This window comes from Haliaeetus albicilla, chromosome 25, assembly GCF_947461875.1.
Source record: "Haliaeetus albicilla chromosome 25, bHalAlb1.1, whole genome shotgun sequence".
NCBI classification, from domain to species: domain Eukaryota; kingdom Metazoa; phylum Chordata; class Aves; order Accipitriformes; family Accipitridae; genus Haliaeetus; species Haliaeetus albicilla.
Genome location: NC_091507.1, coordinates 8,399,307 through 8,424,583, shown reverse-complemented (window position 1 = coordinate 8,424,583; position 25,277 = coordinate 8,399,307). Strand labels below are relative to the sequence as shown.

The window sequence follows — 25,277 nt, the reverse complement described above, 5'->3', positions numbered from 1 at the left end:
GCCAAAATACTACAGTTCTTCTATCTTCAATCTGAGATGTTCTTTTCTCACATATATTTCTTGGTCATAATAGGTTAATTACCTAATAGGCTTTTTCACTAGTACATGAGGGCTTTGTCTCTTTGAGGTCAGTGGAAAAAACAAGACATAAAATCTATTTGTTATTAATGTATTTCTTCTAGTCCATGAAACCTGAACTCATTTTTTTTTCAAAGTGAATAGTGTGTTAGCATTTTCTTTATAAAAATGATTCATGTATAATTTCAGTGTACGATATCACTCATGTTTGATCACAAAGTCCTCAGGAAAGCATCTGCAACACTACCTGTTTTTAAAGCAAATGCATATTGGGCAATAATAGAGCTGGGTTTCAAGAATAAAGGAATAAAATCATCCAGGTAAAGATTCTTAGCTCGTTCTAGAGATGCAGATTTCTAATTTGATCTTATAGATTGTACATACGTATGTGAACATATTTACCCACACACATATAGATGTGTGTGTATATATATGTATATACACATACTGTAAAGGAAAGTGGCAATTTTTGTCCTGTGAGCTTAGCATGGGACTCCACATTAGCGGCACTTTTTCAAATTTGAATACTCTGGAGTCGCACTTCTTCCATCTTGATGTAGCATTCCTCCTTCTTTCTTTTCCCATTCCTTCCTCTTTCTTAGTCACAATCAATTTTTTTTCCACATCTTTTTCTCAACCATAATCCACATTCATAATATGTTCCACAAAGAAACTCTGCATGTCGCCTTATTGGTATCCTTTACATATGATTTAATTTAACGGTGATTCATAAAAACACCAGTAAGAATCTTGAGCATTCCAAAGTAGTACATCAAAACATTCAAAATAAAGATGTACTGCTCAACAGCAGCCAGTGTTATGAGCCCCTCCAAGCTGAAGCTCGGATTTTCTCATTTGGGCAGAATTTTGAAAGCTATCATCAGAGTGCCTCTAACAAGAGCAGATGCTGCTGTGCAACTATATGAACCATATTAGCTATGCATATTAAAAACAGCACGCTAACATAAAAAAAGTCTATTTTAAAGGATATTTACTTGAAAAACCTAGCTTAATGTAGAACAACAAATAAAAAGTGTGTGCTGTTTTCCAATACACTCATCATTTTGTCAGCCCACTTCAGGAAAATCAATTTGTGCAGTTTGTCTACAAACCGCGTTATGCACTGAATAGTCACAGTTCAGAGGACTACTGCTTAGGAGGAAAAAGAGAAAACACTCGTGCATCGAACTAAAACTGGGGAAAACGTCATCTGTTGAGAAACAGCAGTGGAACTTTTCCATACGTTTTAATGTCCAGTTCCAGCCCCAAAGCGGTGCCGTGCCGGAGGGAGGGAGCGTGCCAGGCGATGTGTGCGCAGAGCCTGCTCTTCAGGTGAAGGGCAAACACTCCTTTTCTTTGTAACTCCATTACACCACCACCAGAGCTTGTATTAACATTACCAATGCAAGATCGTTATTCTAGCAAAGAAAGAAGAAAAGATATGGCCTGCTCATGCCGCAGGTTTAATACACTTGTTACAGCGACACTGTATTCCCTAACGCTGCCCCGAAATTTGTCATTTAAAGGGCCCTGCCAGTTTCAAGTGTTACAATTACGGCATAAATCATACAATTAATCCCCACAATCCCACCCCCAAGCTGTTTATAAACATACAAATCATACCGAGTGCTTGTCACACTACCAGTAATCGAAGGGTCACAGATTTTAAGGCCACAAGGAACAACTACAAAATCACCACGTCTGACCTCTTGCGTAAAACAGACAGTAGAAAATCGCTCCTACGTCGAGCCTTCCACTAAATGGGGCTGGAGCTGTGTAGGGCAGCTCTACGTGTCTTGCCTGACAGCAGCCTGAAGGTTACTCTACACTCACCTGGAGAGGAAAAAGTATAGCTGAGCACTCGTATGACACAAGGACATCTCAAGGATGCAGCACTGGCCATCCTTGGACCTTGGCTAACCTTTCGTCTCTGCAGAGACCCTCCCATGCCAGAATGATCTTCAATGCGCATATTAAGCCTGTTTTAGGGAAATGGTGCAAGATGCACAGAGGGAATACCACGAAGGCACTGGCTCTTATTAATCCATTTTACGAGGAAGGAACTAGAAAATAAGCAAACCTGAGATGTTCATTGTCAGTTACGCTTACGTGCCACTTCCAGAAAATATTTACTGAACCTCCAGGGCATTTGCCTGAATAGGGATTGAGTAAAGAATGACTTATCCGGAAACATACCACATGTTTTAAGTCAGACGTGACGGGGTTCCTGGGACCATCCCATAGCATGCTGCCTTGCAGTAGGAATTAATCCATAAAATTCATTACACTTCTGCTGATGAAGCAGTGGTAACTTCTTCACAGTCTTTTTCACACAAAAAGGCAAAGCTTTGAAATATCCTTTTACACGATGCTTGAATAGCCAGCCTACTAAATTGCTTTTGGACTAATAACACACTTTCAGCCTATAACATTACCAATTTTTGCAATACGGTAAAGATTTCTCTTGGCTCAAGTAGGAACATGATAACAAGTTGTCTTTGCCTTTAACAAAGGTAACTACTCATGGCGTTACAACCCATCTTATGGCAAAAAATACTTACAGCTGATCTATATCTACCTGATGCTTTTGTACTCTGTATCTCAGTCGCAGATGATATTTCAGATACCACCTTTGAAACACTACCATACATTAAGAAAGAGCAAGCTGGTGAAAATTGTCGAGTCGGGGCAGGAGCACCTAGTAACACTAAATAGAAATAAAATCATCACCAAACTTCTGAGCAAGCAACTAAATAAATATAAAAATAAGGTTTGCAGGCACTCCACTGTAACCGATTTGCCCTTGTTTACTGTTTTAATAGTTCTCTCAACTTCAGTAACATCCTGCTGTTGTTTCAAATTCACATGCAAATCTGGCAATATTTTTCTGACTCCATCGAAAACAGCTGCAAAATTCCACACTGACCTCAGCAAGGCCAGGATTTCATCCTCTTAGATCAGGCATTGCAGCAATAGGAAAGGTGGGTTTCATATCTTTAGGGGTTTGGATTTGTTAATACACAATAATAAAATACACATAGCATCGGTCCAAAGCCAACAAATCTGTGGCTTCAACTATAAATCAAATATGATATTGCTAATCATTGCTCTGCTTATTTTTCAGTTGTGCTAGACTGGAAAATACCCGTTAGTGTTATACAAATGCATATATACATATTCATATATAAACACATATATATTTACCTTACTTAGAATAAAAGCTGCTAGAAAAAAAAATATTTTCTATATCTGGTCTCCTAGAAACTATATCCTTAAACTAATCATGAGCCAGCTGGAAACACTAACGGTCAGACAATAACTGAATGGACTAGTTCACAGTTTCTGCAAACAATAAGCTGATTGACGTTAGTTATGATGGGTACTATAAAATACGTTTGGTCATATCAACACCTCAGGCATTTAGTCACACACACACATGTGTCAATATTCAAAGTTTTGTGAAAACCATTTTAGATTTGCCATATTCCGTCCAGTTCTGTAACTAACAGTTTGAAATACTGGTTTACTGTGAAATAATTGACACTAAATGGCAAAGCCTCTAAAACCATACCGCCAGCTAGCTCCTGCCAGCTGGGAGAGGGGTAGAAGGTGCGCACTGCTGTTAATTCGGAAGGGAACATGTGACACAACCTGACATGTCAAAGTGTGAAGAGGTTTTTGCCACTTAGGTAAAAACAAATGTACTGGTGAAACTGCAAAAACATTTAAGGAAGAGGACTTGGAGGTTATTTTATTTCTACATAATTAAACGCATAAGGAAAACAGAGCTGTGGCCATTTTTAAATGCCTCTAAGAGCTTCGCCCTCCTTCCCCTTCTTCCCTCGCTCTTCAGAGCTGTTGAGTAACAGACATTTCAGTGTGCATGGGGGAGGTAAACAAATGCATTGCTACTGTAGTTGCAGGGCAAGGAAACATTGATGTCACTGCTGCTATAATCACATTAGTAGGATGCGTTAACGGTAATGTCATGTTTGATCAACTAGCCAGGTCAAAAGCACTTCGAAATGCAATCTGAACAGAAGCACAAACCAAAACGGCAAGAGAATCGACTTCCGAACTGTTTCCTCCCAAATACAGAGCCCTGTTGCAAAGGTGAGCTTTTGCTCACTAACACTCAATGTCAACTCATCCTGAATCCCACGATGACACTTTACACTTGGCTAGGTCCCCATTCCCCCCCTTTAAACCCGAATTTGATTTGTCTCTTATTCCACATCGAGTACACACACCCGCACCCTGCGGCATCCGAACAGGTCCCCACCGGGGATAACGCACACAGCTAGAGTTTGCTCTGATCCCTGGCAGCTTGTCTGTCAAGGACAGAAACATTTACAGCCCGAGTGTTCAGGACCACTTCTCTTTCAGTAGGTCTTTTTGACTCTAAACACAAAGTGTTGCCGCCTCTCCGCTTTAGCGCACGGTATTCAATACAACCAAACGGTAAGAGCAGAAATAGCCAACGACAAATTCTTTCAGGTGGGAAAACAGCCGGGCAGGATACGTCCCCTGTAGCGTCCCAGTGCGGTCGGCACACAGATGTTCCTCAGCTGTGTACTTTTTTATCAACATTTTCTGACACTGCTGGGCTTGGGCACGCGTCTAACCCTTCAGCATTAACCCTTCTGCGGAGAGCAGCACGTAGCAAACGCAGCGTCGGCGAGACCAGACGAGGACCGCTGCCATCCAGAACTTCCCCTTGCACATTTTTCCATCATCTCCCCAGATTCCTTCCACCAACCCGCCCCCCCCCCCCCCGCCCCGGGAAGGAGAAACTCATCCTGCTTCGCACCCCCTCCCCGAAGTCCGCCTGCCGCCGGACACCCGACATCTTCATTCATTTTCCGCTACTTCCCCCCATCTGCCCCCGCGGAATGGCTTTCCCCCCCCATCCCCTGGGCTCACCTTTTCGGTCTGCCTGCCGGCGCAGCCACCGCCTGCATACCAATGTGGGGCCGCAAAGGCAGCGCGGCGGCCGCCCCTCCCGCACCCGGCCCCGCACCCGGCCCCGGCCCCGGGGGCTCCCGCGGGCGCGCTGCCTCTCGCGCGTTGTCCCCTCGGTAAAACTGAAAGCGGGGGGACGCGGGGACAGGCACCACCGATGTCCCCGGCTTCTCCCCCCGGGGGACACGCGTGCCAGGGGGGCAGCAGGCGCTCAGGCACGCACAGCCAGCGGGGTGGGGGGGTGTGGGGGGGAGGCCTGTGCCACATCCGTGTGCGAGTGTGAGTGAGTGTGTGTGAGCGTGAGTGTGTGCGCGGGGAGCGGAGCGGGGCGGGAGGCAGGGCGGGAAGGAGGCAGCCCCGCCGCACCCGCGCATCCCCCGCGCCGCCGAGAGCGGAGACTCACCGGGTCACCCTGGTCTCTGAAGGTCAAGCTCAGGTTGGTTTCTTGATTGCAGTTGTCCTCCGGGCTCTTTCGGCTCGGCTCTTCTTTTTTTTTTTTTTTTTTTCTTCTTCTTCTTTTTTCTCCTTCCCCTTCCCCTGCTCCGGCCGCGGTGGCGGCGGCTGCCGCCCGGCGGGGCTCCCGCTGCCGCTGCCGGCCCCGCGGGGTGAATCCCGGCTCCTAAGCCCTGGCCCCGCGGCGCCGCTCAGATCCCATGGTCGCAATCCACATCGCGGCAGATGTACCACAGAATCACGTAGAGGATCAGCAGGATGGCGAAGATGAACAAAGCCACCAGGATAGCCTTGGTCACCGGAGAGATGAGGGACTGCATGTCACCCGCGGGGCCGCCGCCGAGGACACCGCCACTCGGCAACTACACGGGGGCAGCGAGCGCGGACGGATCCCGCGGCCCCTCCGCCGCCCCCGCCGCCGCCGCCGCCGCCGCCGCCGCCGCCAGCGACCCGGCGGGCAACGGCGGCTGGCGCCGAGCCGGTGGCGGTGTGCCGGGGGCTGCCTCCCTCAGCGCCCCCGCTGCGGCGCTCCGGCGGGCGCGGCGGCTCCCCGGCGGGCGGGACGGGGCGGCGCGCACGGACACCTCGGCGCGGCGGGGCGGCCGGCCATGGGGCACCGCGGCCCCCGCCGCGGCTTCGAGCCCGCCCTGCGGCGGCTGAGGGGAGCCGGCCGCCGGCAAACTTAGGCGCGGGGGCGGCCCATGGGGGGACAGGTGTCAAGCGCCCGGCTGCCCCTGCGGGTCTCCGACGAAAGCCATCCACGGGGGAGGGAAAAGTTGCGGGTGGGACGCGGCCGCCGCCGCCGCCCCCGGCCCCGGGGAGGGGGCGGGGGAGCGTGAGGGGAGCAGGGGGAAGCCGCCCTCAGCGCGGGCAGCCCGGCCGCGCCTGACTGACTGACTGGGACCGCGCCGGCCGGCGCCTGCCGCCCAGCCGAGGTCTTCCCTCCCTTCGCCGCTCGCCCCCTCCTCCTCCTCCTCCTCCTCCGCCTCCGCCTCCTGCGCTGCCGCCCGCCCCTCGCCGCCGCGGGGGAGCCCCGGCGCCCGGGTGCGTGCTGCGGTGGTAGCGGCCGGGTGGTGCGAGGGAGCGCGGCTTCTTCTCCCCGTCCGCCTTCTCCCGCCGCGCACGGCTTCTCCGCCCTCCTCGCTGCCCGCCGGGGAGGGTGGCCGAGGCTTGTCCCTGGTTCTTAAGCGGAAAGGTCGCCCCCTCCCCAACCCACCCGTACGATTAAAATACTTCTTTTATTCTGGCAGGTCGGCACGGGTCACGGCCCGCCAGGAACTCCCCTCGTGGCTCTGCGGCCTTCGGTGTATGCGCCAAAGGCGCTATAGGCCAGATGGCGCAGAAACGGGGCAGGAGGATGGAAATGGGACGAAGGAGCGTCGCTGGCATGCTCGGCCCCGAGCGGCAGCGCCGGTGCAGCTTTCCACTCACCCCAGGGCTCTGTAGCGCCAGAGGTGCCCGTACAGCGTCGTGTCACGTCACGTGCACGCCGGCCTTGGCACTCTCCACCTGAAGCGTGTCCGGACACCGCGCGGCGTGGCGGGCCGGGACCGGGCTCCCTGGCGAGGAAGGAGGTGCCCCAAGACCAGAGATGCGGACGCCCTCGCCTCGGGTCACCCGTGCGGGTGGCTGGCGGGACATAGGTGGCTCGTACGGCGTCAGCTGCTTCTGGGGCGATGCAAGGAGTTGTCACCTTGGATCTCTCATGGGGACAGAGACTGGTGCGTCTTCACAGAACGTGCTGGATTCCACTTCTGAGTGCAACCATATCAAAAGTAGAGAAACACTGAAGAAAGTCGAGGAATCGCGTAAGATGGGGCTGAAAGAAACCTTGAGACATCATCCCCCCGAGAAGGAGAAGAGCAACTTTTTCAAGAGGGAGAAGGAAAGATTAAAACTTCAATGCATAGAAACTGGATAAACGAAGGATAATCAAGTTTGAGAGGAAGAAGGTAAGATGATGCTATATAGGTATTCCAGGCATAAACACCCTAGAGGAAAATTTCTGATTAATGCTGAGCATGGGAATTTAAGAAAGGGCAATGGAAAGAAAATATGAGAGAGAAATACTAGGCTCTTAAATAAGGAGGTTTCTGACACAGTGAAATGTCTAAAGGGTATGAGATAATATCCCAAGTGAATGTGTTACAGGGCGCATTATGCGACTTTTTGAAAAAGCTCAGCTTTTTTGTGCAGGAGGAATGGTCAGCTCTTCAGGGATACCCACCATGCTGCCTTTGTCTCTAGTGTTTTAGTTCCTCATCTGCAATATGCAGATGGCCATGTTTCCTTTCTTTTCCTTTCGGTGTGACCGCCTCACACTGCGAGACTTCCACTGAACATTTTTTGTCTTTTGAAGTAATTACGTCTTCGCTGGAGCTGTGATGCTACCAGGGTACAAGTACCAAGTTCATAAAATGCAGCTTGGACTCCAAACAGCAACTTTGCTCAGTAGTTTATCCTCCCCATTTCAAAGGAGGGCTAGATTCTGGAGGCAGGCGGTTAGGTGCTTATGTCAGCACGTCTTTGAGACGTCAAAAACATCATATTTTTTCTAATCTTCTTGCTGGACATTAGTATTTCCTTTGTGGGAAGGTGTAATTCCACGTAGACTAGTTGTTGAGCTGATTCTCACACTCGAGCATTTGTGCGTTGCCATCCGCCTTCCTTGGCTTGTCAGCTCTCGAGAAAGTGGTACCAAACCTAGCAGTGTCAGACACAGCAGTAGCAATGGCATGATGCTGTACTGAGTGATGGCTGATACCTCCGTACTTGTCAGCATGAGAAGCAAAATAGTGCACCATCATTTCTGAGCCCAAAATGTGAATGATTGTGTAACATGTGCAATCTGTTCTGAACAGGTTTTGAATTCTGCATATTTAATTTGCATGTACTTATGCACAAGGGCATCCCTGAGTAATTAAAAATATATAGCCTCTCCGTGTTTGATGTTCTGTCACTGGTGGAGTCTGAGCCAACACAGAAATCACAAGTTAAAAAGCAAATATATTGCCAAAGCTGTCCTTAGTTGAGAAAGCTGATTTAAACAAGGAAGTAAACATAAAAACCATCTTAGTTTTCAGATGTCTTATTAGTAAGCAGTGGGGAAGAAGGAAATCGATCTTTGCCAAGTGAAGAGAGATAACAGTGACAGAAAAATCATTTTAATTTCCACCTTGTAAGCTGATATTAAATTAAACAGGAATACTAATACATGCAGCTTTTAGTTTTCTCTTTCTCGATTCCCTTTGAAAATGTGCTGCAGTAAATACACATTTGCAAGGAAAAACACACACAAAAGATGGGTGAAAAGACCCACTGTGATAAGCTAATGCAGGCAGCTTTAAATGCCCAAATTAAATCCCATGCTAACATACCAAATGCTTATGCGACATAGGTGATACAAGGAGACCGGGCTGTTTCTTGTTAAGTTTGCAGGCAACCTTAGCCAATACGAAGTTATCACCGCTCCCCATCGGCTCTCCAGTCCTCCTGCCAGGGTGTTTATTCAGACCAGCTAGAACCTATTGGAAAGGCAGGGTTGGTTTTATATTCCCAGGCTTGGCCAGTTTCTGCCACCACAGATTCCACTAATGGGGACAAATCCTGCCAACTCACAGCACATCCCTGGTCTGGGAGGGGATCCGAAGCCATCGAATCCCCAGGAGTGGGCTGCGGTGTTTGAGAAGGGACCAACCAGTGGTCTGTGGTGGTGGATAATGCTTGTGCCAACAGAGTTGGCTGCCTGGAGAAGTCATAACTATTAATCCTCTCTCAGCGTAAACCTGAGACCAGCAGCAGTGCAAACCCAACGTATTTCCTTCTTGCACTGAAGACAGGGGCAGATCGGGCAGAAGACTGATGAGTTCAGGTTGAAATAAATAACATTTTTTAATTCCTTTACCAATGAAAACATAAAGGCTTGTGATTTACCCTGGTGTTAGCTGGAGGCGATTCCGGTCCAGAGAGTCACACACTGATCATTTCTAAATATGATCTTTCATAGAATGTCCAGTTTTCAATGGTTTCACGGGAATTTTAGATGTAAAAAAATATAAGGAGATATATTCTGGTTTACTAGAATGATTTTGAGACTCACAGAACAATTCCTTGGAGACTGAGTGTCAGAACCATGTCTAAGATGCCCAGTGAATGCACATGGCCAACTGTTCCCGGAATGTGTCTGCACTAAAGCGGGCCACACATTAGAAATACTAAAGGCAATTTTCAACAACTGAGGTTTAATATGGCAATTTGTCTGGCATTGCTGCCCGGTGCTCAATGCCTATTAATTTAGCCCAACTATCAGTCTATTGTCTTAAAAATAGATATATTCAGTATTTTTTGCTGTAGCATATTTATCACCGACTTAAACAAAACCAGAATTTTACCTCTTTACAAGAAAGTACAATGAAATTAGTGAAAATTGGAGTCTAATCTTATAAAAGAATACTTGACTATGAACAGAGCCATAGGAAAATATGTTGTTTAAGGGACTGGTGAAGTGTTTCAGAGCCTTCCACCTCTATAGCATCTTTCAAATCATTTCCAAGACAGAAGTGACCACGAGTTGATGGAACGACTGCCTGGCAGCTGACTCTGTAGCTTTAGTGATTTTCTGAGTAGATGTATGTCTATATCATAAAAACACTGATGCAAGTGGCACTAATTAGAGTGGACAAATCCATAGATTGCATGTCAGGCCTCAAATACTGCTTTTTAGGCCAAAATGTGCTGCTGCCGAGACAGTATCTGTTCTGTGAATTAGAAGAGAGTTCTCAGTCATCTCATGTTTCACGATGATGGGCACAGCGTAAAAGCCTGGGCAGACATGAGCATGCGGCATGAAGAGCAATCAAACAAACAAAACAGATCTCCCTCTCAAAAGAGAGAGCCAGAAAACAAGCTCTGAGTTATCAGTGATGTTAATTAATGGACCTCCCTCTGATCAGCTATTTGGATGATCCAAAGTCATGAGAAAACTCAAAATATGAGAGTTCATAATCCATCTGCGTTATTCAGAAGACGCAGCTTAACGTAAGGGGGTGTAAAACTTTACAGTTTGGAAAGATGCACAGCAAGGGGAGGTGTTGAGGAATGGTCATTTATGGGGAGAAAAAAAAAGCTTATTGGCCACAATAAAGAACAGATTAAGTGAGTCCTTGGCACAACACAGCTTTGAAAAAAAGATGTTCTTTATAGAATACTCGAGAGTAGAAATGCAGGAAGGAGACAGGAGTTACATATTGTCATGCTGCATCACGTCAGTAATACCCTCCTGGGGTTCTGGAGTTCCACTTACCAGGTTAGAGTGTTTGGGAAAAGAAAGGCAAGAAAAAGCAACTAAAATGACTCAAGGCTGTAAGAATGGATCTTTATCAAATCAAAGCCTCAAATTGGGACACAAAATCAGGTAGCTCTACTTTCCCAGACTCTCGTGAAGCTGCAGACACAAGCCCTCCTGCCTTTCCATGGGAGATGACAAACGAGGATGGCCAATTCTGTTTGCCTTTGGGCTGACTCAGAGGCCCCCCAGGCATCTTGCAGGGCATCTGGCTTATGGCACAGGCAATTACATTTGGGGCAGCGCTTGTGCTGTTCCCTCACACACTTACTGCCAGGGCTGCCCTTGTGCTGCTCCTGATCCAAACCCGACACCACATCCCTGAAAAAGAGGGAAGATGGTTCGTGTGGTGGTGCAGGAACTAGCGTGGCCTGGCCAGAGGGACTGTGTTCGCTCTTTTCCCCAGGCTGAATTTCATCCTGGTTAGCTAAGGTTAGCTCATTTCATCCCCTAGCTAAGGCTGTGGTTGATGCCAGCGGGATTTATTCTCGATGTCATTGTCAGCCAGGGCGGCTCGTGGCATTACCAACAGACCACGAAAGCAAGTTATATGGCCCTGTGGTTAGGCAGTGGGGTTGAGAGTTCGGAAAGTTCAGTCCCACTCCTACCTGTAGCACTGATGCACTATCCAAGTTTGGGTGATTTACTTAATTCTACTATACAGGAGGAGTAGAAAGTGGGTACGATTGTATTGCTGTAGAGTTGTGAATGTAACTTTGCTAAATACTGCATGTTCTTGAATATCAGCCCTTTTCAGATATCGGCCACCTGTTATTGGAGCTGAGAGAGGAGGAACATGTGGTTTGACAGATATGCTTCCCTGACGAGAAAAGTCAAGCTGTTTAGTGAATGAAGGTACTCCTCAAATTGCCACTTGCGCAAACCCCAGCTGCACTTTTGTTCTTCAATTTTATCCAAAGCAATTTGAAAACATGGAATAAACTCAGCAAGCAAGTTAAGGAAAAGGAGGGGCAAAGGAGGTATCTCTGACCTAATTGTCCGACAGTGCTTTTGTTACTTGTCTTTTGGATCAGAGGACAGAGAAGAGCTTATGTTAGACACATGTCCATCCAAAGAGGTAGTTAATATGGCTCAGCTATGTTTCCATCAGATTTCAAAAGAGAATTATTTTCATGTCTTCTCCTTCCTACCTGGTACAATGGTGGAGAAGTCTATAAATAAAGATTTCTCTGTTTGACTCTTTTCAGATATGCTAACCATTCGTCCTTTAGTGCAGGAAGAGAGAACTAAGTCAATAAATTAGACCTCACACTTCCCTTCCCAACTCATCCTACACAGGCATTCTACCAATACTTGGGTTATGGATTTTTTATTTGCACTGAAGTATAAACTGTCCCTTTATACCACACATTTGGAATGAAAATTCTCTACTGGGAACCAAAAGCAGAGGTGAGCTATTAGCAAAACATGCAGGAATTGCCCAACATCACACCGAGGAGTTCAGTGGAAGAGCTTGGGGGAAGCTTTCTGTTCTTGCGTGCACCTTTAGAGAGCCACTTCTGAGGTAAAGATTTGGATATTAGACATCAAAACAGAATCCATTCAACTTAAAATCATTTTCTTTAGCCAGTGGCCACACAACAGGACTTCAGGACTAATAGCTGCACTTGCCCGTACCACTAGATAAACAGTTTTGCTGTGATGGAGATTGGCTCCAACAATCAAGCTGTCATTTAAAGAGCAGAAAGATGTCCTGAAAAAAAATGGTAGCTCATGTGCAATGTGAAAGAGATCGATATGACCAACAGAAGGCTCTGTTGAGGGTCTGTTTAAAAGATGAAGAGATGTATTCTGCAGGGGGTGAACTAGTTTTGTCTTCCATCTATCTCTTGCTAATAGTAAAGAGAGGTTAGACATGGTCACTGTTAAACGCTGTTGCCCTTTAATTACATTCGTATTTTCTTCTATAGATTTCTTCATTTTGCAAGAGTCGCATATTTATGTTTGACTTGCTCCTCTGTTTCTGTGCAAGAAAAAGTCAAACTGGCCAGCTAGGAGAAATGAATCCCAGGCTCACTCAAGGAGCAGATAAGTACCTCTGGTTTTGCTGGGTGCTGGCGATATCTGCTCTGTGTAGCAGAGTGGTGTTGGTGTTCCCTCATCAGGGCCCTCGTTGTTTTGAGCATTTTGCTAACAGATAGCAAAAGGCAGTCTGTGTTTGAAGTATAGTCAGAGGAGAGCTGAAACGTGTGTGCAACAAATAAGACATTGGGGAAAGTAGGTCAGGGCTGGTCATGAGAGAACCACTTGTTTAAACAAATGTGCAGGATTACTAGGTTTTGAACAAATCAGTCCTGAGTGAAGCACATAACTCGGCTGGGAAGCTTTGTTTTGTCATGGCATCTCACGGTCCTCACAAAGCACCTATGTTTAATAGCAGATGTGCAGTCATTGTCAGGATGAGGTCTTAACGAAGCTTAATAGGAGGAGACTGTTACTAAATAGGAGACTGAATTTATTCAGAGCAAATAAAAGTTTGGTTTTAAGAAGTATAGTTAATTCAGCTAATTGACTTTATTCCCACATAATTACTAGCAGGAATTTCTAACATCCTATAACCTGTTGTGAGACTGAGAGAAAAATATTTGTTTGATGATATATAGAAGCCCTTCAGTTTCAAGTTTGACCCAAGTATAGCACTCAGAATGCCTGATCTGTCTTTAAGGATTTTGTTATTATTCCTCTTCATTGCTATAGGCTGCACTGTGCTGCAGTAGGGGTGTGTTTTCTGAAATAGATATTCAAAAAAGAAACCATATTGGGATACACAGAACAAGCACTGAGCACTTTTCCAAAAGGATAGACAAAGAAGTCAAGAGAAGTGTATTTATGTTCTCTTCAAAGCACCATGTCCGCATCAGGTGTATGAAGGAAAAAGAGTGGTGCAGCAGGATCAGTAACAGATCAGGATTTTGGCTGTGTGAATGCTATTATTTTTCTTATCAAGATCACACTGTTTTCCTCCTGAGCCCTGAGCATCTGCACTGGCTGTCTTCTCAGGCTCTCCCCTTCCAAGAGTCGGCTCAGCTCTGGGCGCGTGGGTCAGATGCAAGCTGAGGAGATACAGCCAGAAGGTTCGTGTGCCTGCAGCCTCCTGAGAAGCAGCATTCTGCCATTCCTCTCCAGCATTTTGTGAAACAAGCACATTTTGCTGCACACCAGAGCTTGTCACCCACATTTTGACAAAGCTAGTCACAATAGCTTGACACTTTTAATTGAACTTTATGGAAATCTCAGTAGTTAAGATTGATTTTCTGTCTTTTAACCACACTGTACTTTAGCGAAATACTGCATCGTGGATAAGAGAACGTTCTCGCCCGTTCAGATGCAGCAACAGTGGGAAGCTGGAGGAGAATTAGGGGGGCACATAGTGGATAGCTGAGAATTTTCTGCTGGATAAATTTCCAATTAAAACCACTCATCTCCTAAAAACAAGTTCTTGATGGAGAAATTTCACATTTGGAGAGAGCTTTTTGTTTTACGCTGGGAAAATTGGCATGATGCTTTTGTGATGCCTAGCTAGGTGAATCTTACCAGCTGTGTTCTCTGCCTACAGGACTTTATCAGAAGCTCACTGTGTGGCACCGAGTGCTTCAGCTCTCCACTGTCTTGACCCTTCTCCCGCTTCCTTCTCTCGGGTATCTAGGCAAACGGGGTAAGACTGCCATAACCTTCATTCTCTCTTGAAGCTTAAATCAGACCTATGCTCATCTCTTTGTGTAATGTCACCTTGACATTGTATAATGTCAAGTTGACACACATCAGTGTCAATGGGCAAAGCTAGGATGCAACAGAATCATGTTCAGTTTCCTACTCTGCCGCAGGCTCCCTGGATAGCAAAAAAGCAGTCACTTAGCCTGAAGGTGTGAAATAGGGATAATAACGACTCCCTCCATTAGAGTTAAGGGTCTCAGGATAAGTACAGTAGGGGCTATGAGTAGCCATATATGACAGAGAATGGAGCATATCAATACCATAGATATATATTATCATCTGAAAGAGAAACAGATTCACAGACAAGCACTTGAAAACTGTGTACACATGCTGTAGTCATTAAGGCCACCCTGAAAGCAGGTGGGGGGAAGTTAAAAATAAGATGTGCTCCTGAAGCTCTGGCTTTTTATGCCCTCTGCATCTGAAACAGGTTGTGGAAGCTACAGCTGTAGCCACTGGAACCAGTGCATGGTGCCCACTATGACCACAACAATCCCAGTCCATGGTGTCAGTGTCAAGAAGGAGAGGTCAGATTCTGACCTGTGACACCTTTCTTGTATCAGCAGCAGGTTTGGGATGGTTCCTGTGGGAAAAATTAAAAGCTTAAAAGATCATCCTGATCACAAAACATTCCTCTAGGGAAATGTGCAGAGCAGAAGAATATGGAAGTGAGGGAGAAACCTTCAGTGTTGGGGAGAGACACTCTTCTTACATTGCAGCAGTCCATACTAGTAGGAGAAGTTTTCTTTTTACATTGGTGAAGCAAATCTAGAATAGTGTGTAAAATTAAAGCCTGTCAAATAATGAGGCCAACTGATTTCAACACAGAAATGAAGTTGCTAGTTTTCATGTCTCACAGGCACTGCATATTCACTTTAGCACAAGGTGCTACATAGTGTTTACTTTGGGCACAGAAGAGTACAGGTTTTAAAATGTCTGAAAATGGAACAGACCTTCAGACTGTTCAAGTGTCTGCAAAAGGTTTTGTTGCAAAACCTGGAACTAGACAGATGATACTCAAGCATGAAATAAAAACCACCTTGACCATCATACCTCAATGGTCATTAAATTATCATATTTTTGTACCAAGGATAAATCTAGGAGATAGACTAAACTTCACTGAAATGGTCAATTACAAAAGTGTCATGTTTGCCTTTATAAAAGATAAAACTAGCAGGGTTTAATCACAGTTGAATTGATTAAATTAAATCAATCATTTTTCTTAAATAAGGTGTAGAGTCTAACAGGAAGCAGTTCAGACTCTTGCCTTCCATATATATCTGGACAATCTCTACTAATTTCTGTTAAATCTGGTAATTGTTTATATAACATTGTTTTCCTCTTTCCCGTTTTGCCAACCACAGCCATTTATTTGGCAAAAATATTAACATTGCTGAGTTACTGCACATAATGAACAATTGGTGTAAGAGCCAAATAGCCTTGAAAATATATACCCATCATTCTGTCCTTTGCTTGTACAGTACTTTACACGGAGTGATCTTCATCCTTCCCCTTGTGTAGGAATTGGGAGAGCTACCCCAAAACTTCGTGAGAATGTGTATGTTAAGTACGAAATCAAAACAAGACTAGAAGCTAGAACTGGAAAGCAACAGAAAATCAGGTAACAAACATTTTGCCATTTCCATTTGTATTATGTCTTTGTGTCTGCATGGCCAATTTTTCAGCTGAATCCTGGTGCCATTAATGTCAGTGGACTCTTATCATTAATGGAAGCGAGGTCAAGCACTTGCTGGAATTTTATGATTTTTGTGTATTGCTCTTATATGCTTTATGTGCTCTGCCTCTCTATTTCCATAACTATTTCTCTGTCGGTCTGGTTATTTTTGTTGACCCCAGTGATGTGGCATTGAGCTGCCTCCAAAGTTTGCAGCTTGATCTCAGTAATGTGTTAAGCTAATGAAAACCTACTTGTACAGGTAGGTTGCTGAGTAATAGTAGTTCTGAAAGCATGTAATAAGCTTTCTAGTTGGATACAAATGAATTCTATCAAGAGGGGAGAGCTCTCGGCAGGGAAAAATACCTGCATAGTACAGTACTAATAATTCCTAAGGGTGCCTGCTGGGTTGTTTTTTTCACTCATTTCTTCTTGTCTGAGAGCTCCACCTAATGGGACCAAAAGGAAGGTATCCACTTTTCAGATTTTCCATTAAAGTCTCTCTTTTCATTCCTATGCTGGGGTTTGTGTATCTTCAGGAGGGAGGGTGTGGGAAGAGGATCCTTTGACTTTCGGAGTAAAGGGCAATTAGTGAACAGGAATTCTGTATTACGTTGTTTTATGAACATGCTGTGATTTCTATAAAGGCAAATTTAATATAGAAAAATTAAACATCTCCCAGTTCTTGCACTCAATTTGCTTAGCTGCAAGATCTATTATCTTGCACAGACAGGGCTTCTTACCTGTGCATACCACTACTGCATATCACTGCAGCATTTTTCACGGGTACAAAATACAGCTTGCAAGATCAGGGTCCAAATCTGCAGAGAGAATAAATTAGACTGTAGGACTACTCTTATTCACACAGACTAATGGGAGAATGGTATTATTACTGCTCTGAGGACATTGGTGACAAAGCATTCCCAAAGATGAAATTTCCACAGTCAGTATTGCCACCTGCAAACATTCAGAAATAATGAATGAGTGTCCCTTACCCCCCTGCCCCGCCAAAGTGATGTGTAATCATAAAAATCATGAGCCTGCCTTTTATATTAAATTGATTCCAGACTTTCAAATTTTTTTTGCCAAAATAATGTTTTCAAGCTTTTGTTTGCAACAAGGAGGGGTAGAATTTTCCCCTTTTTGCAGTGAAAGCTGAGATCCTCACAGTAACCAAGATCCTTTAGTATCCAAGACCTGAGGAACATGATGTAGAACACCATTAGACTTGCAACCTATAACAAACAAGGCAGTTGTGTGTAATATTAATAATATCATACTCACGTTACTGATGCAGTATTATTTTGCCTCAGCACAGAGAGTTAAATCAAATGGAAGATGTAACAGGGCCAGCAAGAAAAGCAAAGCAACGTGAATCCTTGAAAATGCAATGAGGATGCTGTTTTGGGGGGGAATATACCCTTTCTGATACCTGGCAGACTAAGAACAATTTACTCTTCAAAGTGTAAATATAAGCCAAAAGAGGATGCTAGGCTAGAAAGAGGGCTGTGGGCACTGACGAGTATCTAAGGAAATAGGGAAAAACCACTATCCGCAGGCAGGCAGTTTCTCCCAGTGTAGAGAGAGAGCAGCTGAGTCAGATGCTCTGTATTCAAGGTTGAAATGAATGGCTGGAGGTCAGGTAAAGGAAATATATCTACACACTTCTGTTGTTTTAAATACCATATAGGTATTCCAGGACTCATACAGTAGTAGTATTACTGTATTGATATTTTTACAAATACTGTATAAGAAGCCCTGGTAGACTGCCTCAATTCAACAAGAAAACAAGCATTCTAATAAAATCCCTGCACAGCTCAGTAGAAAAGTTAAGGAGGCTAGGAAAAATTCCAACTTCCAAATGAAATGACTCAATTCTGGGGATCTATGAGAGGGAACGGAAGGCAGAAAATGGTAGGCTTACATACTTGCCCTAAATAACATATCTTGCTGCCACTGCTGGAGTCAGAATAACTGGTTGGAGGGACCATTGGGGTGATCCAGTAGGGTGTTTCTTACATCCCTGTTAATTCTTGTGGTTTGTACTTGTGGATAAGTGGATAAATAAGGCTTTGATGTGAAGGTGTTCCTTACGTGTCTCCATAAATTTGTACTGTTCCGGGAAACTCAGAAGTGACACACATGGCCATGCTTGCACTTTTAATGTGGTGAAGAAAAAACTTGAGGGTGGGAGTCTCCCAGTACACCACTGCTCGTGATTACTTCTTCCCTCGGGCTGGGGCTGGGAACAGCTACTTGGCTCAGCCTTCCCAGACTGAAAAGCTGGGAGGAAGCAAAAGGCTACAAGGACTATGAACTTTCTGCTTGGCAAGGAGGTGTAGCTGATCCCTAGGAACAAGTAAGCAGACACCTACTTCCAGCAATAGACACATTCTGAACAATCTTGCACCTCCTGTGCAGCAGAACCAAACAAGCTAGAAGGGGATTTGCCTTCAGTTTATCTGATAGGAGTCCTGGTGATTCTGATCCCACAAATACTGCTCTTGTTCCAGGTCTGTAACTTCTGTCACCCAGGTATCTTAGTATTCAGCCAATAAGCATTATTGAGCGCTGAGACAGTGGCTTGAGTGATATATATCACAAACATAAATATAAAGCTGATTATAAATGTTACATCTTAAATGAGATCTGTATTTTAAAAGTTTAAACAAGTAAACATTTTTGAATAAAGATAAATCTTCGATCTTGTAACTTAAGTATAGCACATTGCATCTGAAAGGGATGGTTACTGGCCTAAACAGATTGACAGTGTTTCCTGAGGAAATTGATTGTTAAACTGCGAAGTAATTACATCAAGTCTATGTAACATCTCATGTTCCAGTTGTAGTACATCCTGATTGATCAAGTGGACACTTAAGAGAGATACTACAAATGCTGGTAATTCATTCAACACTATTTACTAGATTAAATGAAAACTGAAACACACTATGGGAAATACAATGGTTTTTTAAAATAAAACTTTGATTGGATTAATTCAGCTACAACACATCTTGGACTATGCTTTTCTCATTTCTGGATTACTTTATTTCTTATATAAAGCAATGATGACTGGGCTTCACCTCATTAACTTTAGGTTTCTATAGTATTTTGACCACATCTGAAGCACATCTGAACTCCCTTTGCAATTAATGGAGGGAAATAGGTATTCTCTGGCATACCGTTCATTTCAGAGAGCAACTTTAGGTAGAAGTATCTGTTTCAGTAAATGATAAATGGAGTCTAGACAGCTAGCTGAGATGTGTACGTCCACACTTGATCGGATGAAGCACGTTCCTGAAGCCTACGCTGGACTGCCAGGTACACTTGGAAGAACACCGTGACTGTTTCAGGTGGCTGACTTCCAGTTGGGTATAACTGAAAAGCCAAGGGGTAGAGCAGTCTCTGCTTGGGGGTGGGGGGGAAGCCACAAGAAGTCTGGAGAGAAGGGATGGCAAGTAAAATTTGCTGAGATTTAGTTTTCAGTTGTCCTACCTCCCAACCTCATGAATCCTACAGTCAGTGGCACCTGGTCCATGAGGGACCGTGGTCAGGCTGATCCCTTTGCCCTGGCCCACAAGATCCCCAAGACCCAGCGGAGCTCTCGTCCCAATTCCCCTGTTGGGTTTCCCCTCAAGTGGAAGGTGGAGAGAAGTTTTTGTGGGAAAGGCAGTGTGGTTGACTGCAGTAAGCTCCTGATTCAGTGCTCCAGCCGGAGTCCCATAGGGCATACGTTAGAAGCAGCAGATGATGCAGAACTCATTTCGTGTGATTCCTGTCAGAGCTCATACTTCAACATAGCTGATGTGCGCTGTGTTGTTACTCCTTGCTTTCATGCATTTTGCTGCTTCCCTCCTCTTCCCTGCCCCAACTCCTCCTTCTCTCAGTGTTTGTTTTTCTCCACTGTACTGTATTGCTGCCTGGTCTATGCATCATTTATGTGGTAGCAGAGTCTTTTGGGGTGGTGCTGCAAGAGAGAGCGAGCAACTGAAAAATGGGAATCGGCAGCAATTCAAAGGCACAGTTTTTCATGGATCTCAAAGAAAACATGGGTTTAGGTGCACTGATCGTTTTACCTCCTTTTGTTCCACCAAGGATCTAAAACCAGTAAACGCTGTAATCGTTACTTAAGAAAGAGGAAATTAATACAAGTGTGAAGTCAACTGAGTTCTAAAGATTAGACTTGTTCTTTCATCTTCGCATAAATTGTTCATCCACTGTTGATTGACATGAAAGCTCGTTTAGCTGTAGTGCTGCCCCTAAAGCTTCGTCTACGCTAGTAAGTTCAATATGCAGAGGATTATTCCCTGGCAGAGGCCAGCTGGCACCGAACGCCTGCGCCCACTGAGCCTGCCAACACTGACAGCAGGGTGGTTACGTGCACCCAGCGTATTTGGACCAAACTGTGGCCAGTGCTGACCCCTGAACCATGCCTGGAAATTCTGTGGGCACCTGGTCGGGCTAAAACCGTGCCCTGAAATATTTTAAAAATTTACCAACCTAAGCAATGCCTTGAAACATTCCCGAGGTGTGTTTGATGTGAACAGCCCAGACGTGGCCTCAGTGTCCAGCCCAGTGTGACTGTCACCTGAGTGCCCTACTGCAGGGTCAGGCAGTAAAGGGCAGTATGCAATCATGGAGAAAATAAAACTGTGTAGAAACTATGCTGAATCCTGAAAGCAATTGTTATTGTTACATTCTTAATCTTGGTATTCAGGTCATGAATTAGCATGAGTTCAAAATTTATGAAGGTTGAACCTTTATAAACAAGTGACACTTAAACTGAAGAATAAATTGTGAACATATCTTTTGTATTGATCAATTTTATAAAATCACCCAATCTTACAATAAAATTTGTAAGCATTTGGGAATGTCTGCAACAAATTATGGACAACTGGTAAATTGTTCTGCCAATTATTTACGGAAAAGGAGGATATTTGGAATTGTGTTTCTGGTCAGATGAATACTATATATTTTTTGCATAAACTTAGAATTGCAAGAATTTTGTGATTTAACTGATTAAAAGAAACATTACTGCAACACACTTATGTTAATTAATTTCTTATTTTTTCTAAGCCAATAGCTTTGTAGGCTGATCTTTTTAATTATTTGGGGAGTATCAACTATACTGAAGACAAAAATTGTCTGCTGTGAGAATTATTTCCCTGGCTAAAGTCCAGAGACAATATTGTAAGTTTGAAATATGCAGCAGACTTGGTGAGATCTATGCAGCACCCCTCTTTAATTGCACATTGTGAACATCTCTAGGGAGAACTCTAAGGGCTTTTGTATGTGATTGCAGGGGGAAGATGGTCTCACTATCTCATGAGGACTGAAGAGGTGTTTTCGGAGCTGTATGCTGTCTCTAACTGCCAAATCAGACTTATAATGTATTTCAGAAGGTCACCTATGAGCTTTGCTTAGCATGTATGAAAGAGTTCAAAGTAGGAAAACATAAACAAATCACAGTCAAAAATGAAATCATTTTGGATAAAAGTGAGGATTCTCCTGCTTCCTGCCAAATTAAAAGTTGAATAGAATATTGCTGCCTGATCAAACGAAACATCTTTCATTTAGAACGAAAGGTTGCATTAGTTTCTGGGACATTTCTGGGGAAGACAAAAGGAGTTTTATTAATAATATAAGTAAAATTCAAAATCAGCAATTTAAGGTGCTATATTGCATGCATATTGACATTAACTGGAACACTGAAGTCATTGAATGAATCAGGTGATTTGTCCTTGTGGGGATTATTAAAATGCATAAGGTCTAACGTTCTGCCCATGCCGCAGTGCAGGTTACTTCGAAGTTTCTTATATTTCCGGCCCACTCCCATGTATTTCTTTACTAGAAGCAAATCTGTTCTTTGATGCAAACCTCCATGATTCCTGACATCAATGGTTCTTTTCCTGGTGGTGTAGCACATCATGAAACACCACCAAAGCAGCATGTCTCCCACTGACTACTGATAGCAAGATGAGGCGTTGGTACAGAATACAAAATTCTTTCTTGAAAGCAAGATCTGCGCTGACTTCAATGGAAAATTTTCCTGCTAATGGAGCATAGGATTGACACCAATAAGATGATTGCAAGAGTGTGTTTTTCACCTTGATTAAAATAGAAATGGTGGAATAGCTTTCCTTAGCTCTTCCTTTGTAAATTATTTCCTATACTGCAATGATATTTACTTTGGGAGCATAATTTAGTAAGCCAGAAATTGTGAAATGTAAATATTAGAGCCTAACAGTCTGATGTACTTTGAATGTATGACAGCAATTGCCTAAGCTCTTCCAACCTCCTAGACGCATCAGGAGCGCTCTTGATTAGACTTAGTCTTTAAAATAAAAGAAACAAGTCGGTCTAGTTTTGTAGGGATATAATTTTAATAGCTAGATTATTATTAGCTATTATTCATACTGTCATTTGTATTATTCTTAGCTTGGGGATAAGATCATAGGTTCATATTCTGTAGTTGTGTTTGATAGTTACTTGCTAATGTTACTGTTATAATTATTAATAGATCAGTAACAGATGCTGCACTGTGCAGTAGCTGTATGGTGTTCTTAGAAGAGGCTTCTGAATAGAGAGACATGATGGAAATATTTCTCATTCCTGCCTGAACATTAAAGAGAACAGCAGAATTGGGGGTAAAAAAAGACTGAGAATGGACGGACCCTGGACGGTATACATTCCTCTCCTATAGAAGCCTGCAAGGTGAGAACTTCTTAGGGAAACTAGTGGGATTTCACTAGTGGCTTTACTAGGTTTAGAGAACAGCCAACAGCAGACACCGCTGGAAGACACAGGCAGGGGAGCCCAGGCAGTCTGCTGCCACGTCTCTCCCTCAGTAGGACACTCACCCACTTGGCCCCTGAGCCGCGTTCTCCAAACCCATCAGACGCAGCTCTCGGCGGCGGTCTCCTTCCCGCTCCACGGCTCAACGCTCCTGCTGGAGGTAGATCTTTTGAGTGCCCGTCGGTCGTACACAGCGTCTCGAGTCGCAGAGTCGAGGGAGCGCTCCAGAGCCCAGCTCCCCGCTTTGGGCCCTGCCCCGGGCGGCACGTTCCCTGGCAAGAGCAGAGCTCCTTTCCCTCGCGGGGGACAGACGAGGCAGCGAGAGCCGCTCCTGCAGCAGCGAGTCCCCACTCGGAGAGGAGAGTCCCTCAGGCTGCAGCAGCTTCCCTGCACGGAGCAGCTGCTCTGTGTGTTGGCGGCAGTTCTGTTCTGCAGAAGACTTTGGTCTTAACCAAACTATTTCTGCAATCTAGGCACTAGGTGGAAACAGAAGATGGCTGTGGCTTTGATGCAGTAGATGGTAACCGTCAACACAGAGGACGGCTCATGTTTCTGGGACTGTATTTCAGGGTCATAGGTTTTCAGCTTCAGCCCAGCTGGGCCTTCTAGTTTTAATGCAAAAGCACTTAGATTCAATTAGGCCAAACTATAGGAAATCATTAAGAGCTCAAAGATTTCTAAATGAGATCTAGTTGAAGGGTGAAATGCACATTTTCACATAGCGGGCACAGCAGCTGCCAGGGGAGGTCTGGCGGGGCTATTCCAGCTCCCTGCTACTAACTCCCTTCTGACAGGAGGAAGAAAACTTCAGCTGGCTTGAGGCATTATGTAAGATGAAAAATAGGGTTAGAATGAAATTACAATTACAAAGTGCTAATTGAAGGACACGCGCAGTGACTGCTAGAGCTAATTAGAAAGGGACAGGATGCCTGTGTACCAGTCTCTCACTCAGGATGGGATTTGCCCCAGTTCAGGTTCTTCACATCACTTGATTTCCACTCAGAGCAGCTACTGTCAGGTGGAGGGGTGTTTGGATAATACAATTTCCCATCTTGGCATTTTAACTTAAAATACTTAAGGGAGAGGAGGGCTTACCAACATGCAGTATTCTTCCCTGACAGATTATTCAGATTAAAACACTGCTTTATTGCAATTTAGTGCTAGGTGAATGAGAAATGTCCTGCAATTGTACATAGCTGCATCAGAGCTTGAATGCTTCTAAGACAAAAGAAAGGCAAGGCAGGCAGCAATTGAAGAATATTAACAATTAAATAATTATTTCATCTGTATCCAGTATGGAAAATTAAGCTTCCCTTCTTTTTTATATACTTTTAGTAGATATTAATTCTGTTCTACATAGTGTAATATACTTTGAACAACAAAATTAAAAGCACTGCAAAACTCATTGTTACCTTTCCAAAGCTCTTCATGCTTTTATTTGTCTTATAGTGTGGATACCATAAAATATAATCATATGCTATTATGGATGATTTATTCATATTTGTACAGTTCTTTAAAAAGGTAGGAAATGGCTGTGTTATCATTGCAATTTTTGGCTATTTTTACTATTCTTCTACATTTGTCAGTTTAGCACAGAGTAGAGCAGACAAAGCCACTTGCTAAGTAACAACATCCCTCTCTACTAAAAGCAGGAAATGGAAGGAAAGCTTGCATTAGAGGGCTAGCTACCGAGGAGAAAATAAATCACAGCACAACTTCACCCATTATTATTTAGTTTGAAATAAAACTAAAATCCTTTACCATTTCTGGGCTTCAGTAATATGTATACTTATGTAAGTATTATGTATACTGAGGTATGCACAAAACTGAAGCATGCCGCTGCCTGAGAATGAGACCTCTAAAAATCAATGCATAATGACGCTGACTTGGAAGGAGGTAAAAGGGGGAGGAATTTCACCCACTGGCATCATTAACTCTGAGTTTTCCAGTTCAGCAATATGAAAAGTGTTAGACAGAACAGGAACATACTAAAAGTTTGTTAACCATTTACACAATTTCTACCAACTCCTTTTCTTCCAGGTATCACAGGTCTATGTAATTTTTTTTAGTGTGTTACCCATAATTATAATTGATTTCCATCCCCCCTTTTATAAATCATGTTTACAAAAATAAGGAACTGACTGTTATCCTCTCGTTGAAATTATGTGATTTAGAGAGCTTGTAAAAGGGGTGCAAGGTATACTTGAGAGGGATGACCAAATGACAGACTGACATTGA

At 44.2% G+C, this 25,277-nt stretch overlaps 1 protein-coding gene across 1 annotated transcript in view; it reads right to left on the bottom strand.

The window, feature by feature from the left end:
- ZBED1 (zinc finger BED-type containing 1) overlaps positions 1–6,438 on the bottom strand; it is a 59,185-nt gene extending 52,747 nt beyond the window's left edge. The window contains exon 1 of the mRNA XM_069770497.1: positions 5,444–6,438. The gene's annotated coding sequence lies outside the window, so the exon portion shown is untranslated. The remainder of the gene's footprint in view (positions 1–5,443) is intronic.
- Positions 6,439–25,277: the final 18,839 nt, after the last annotated feature.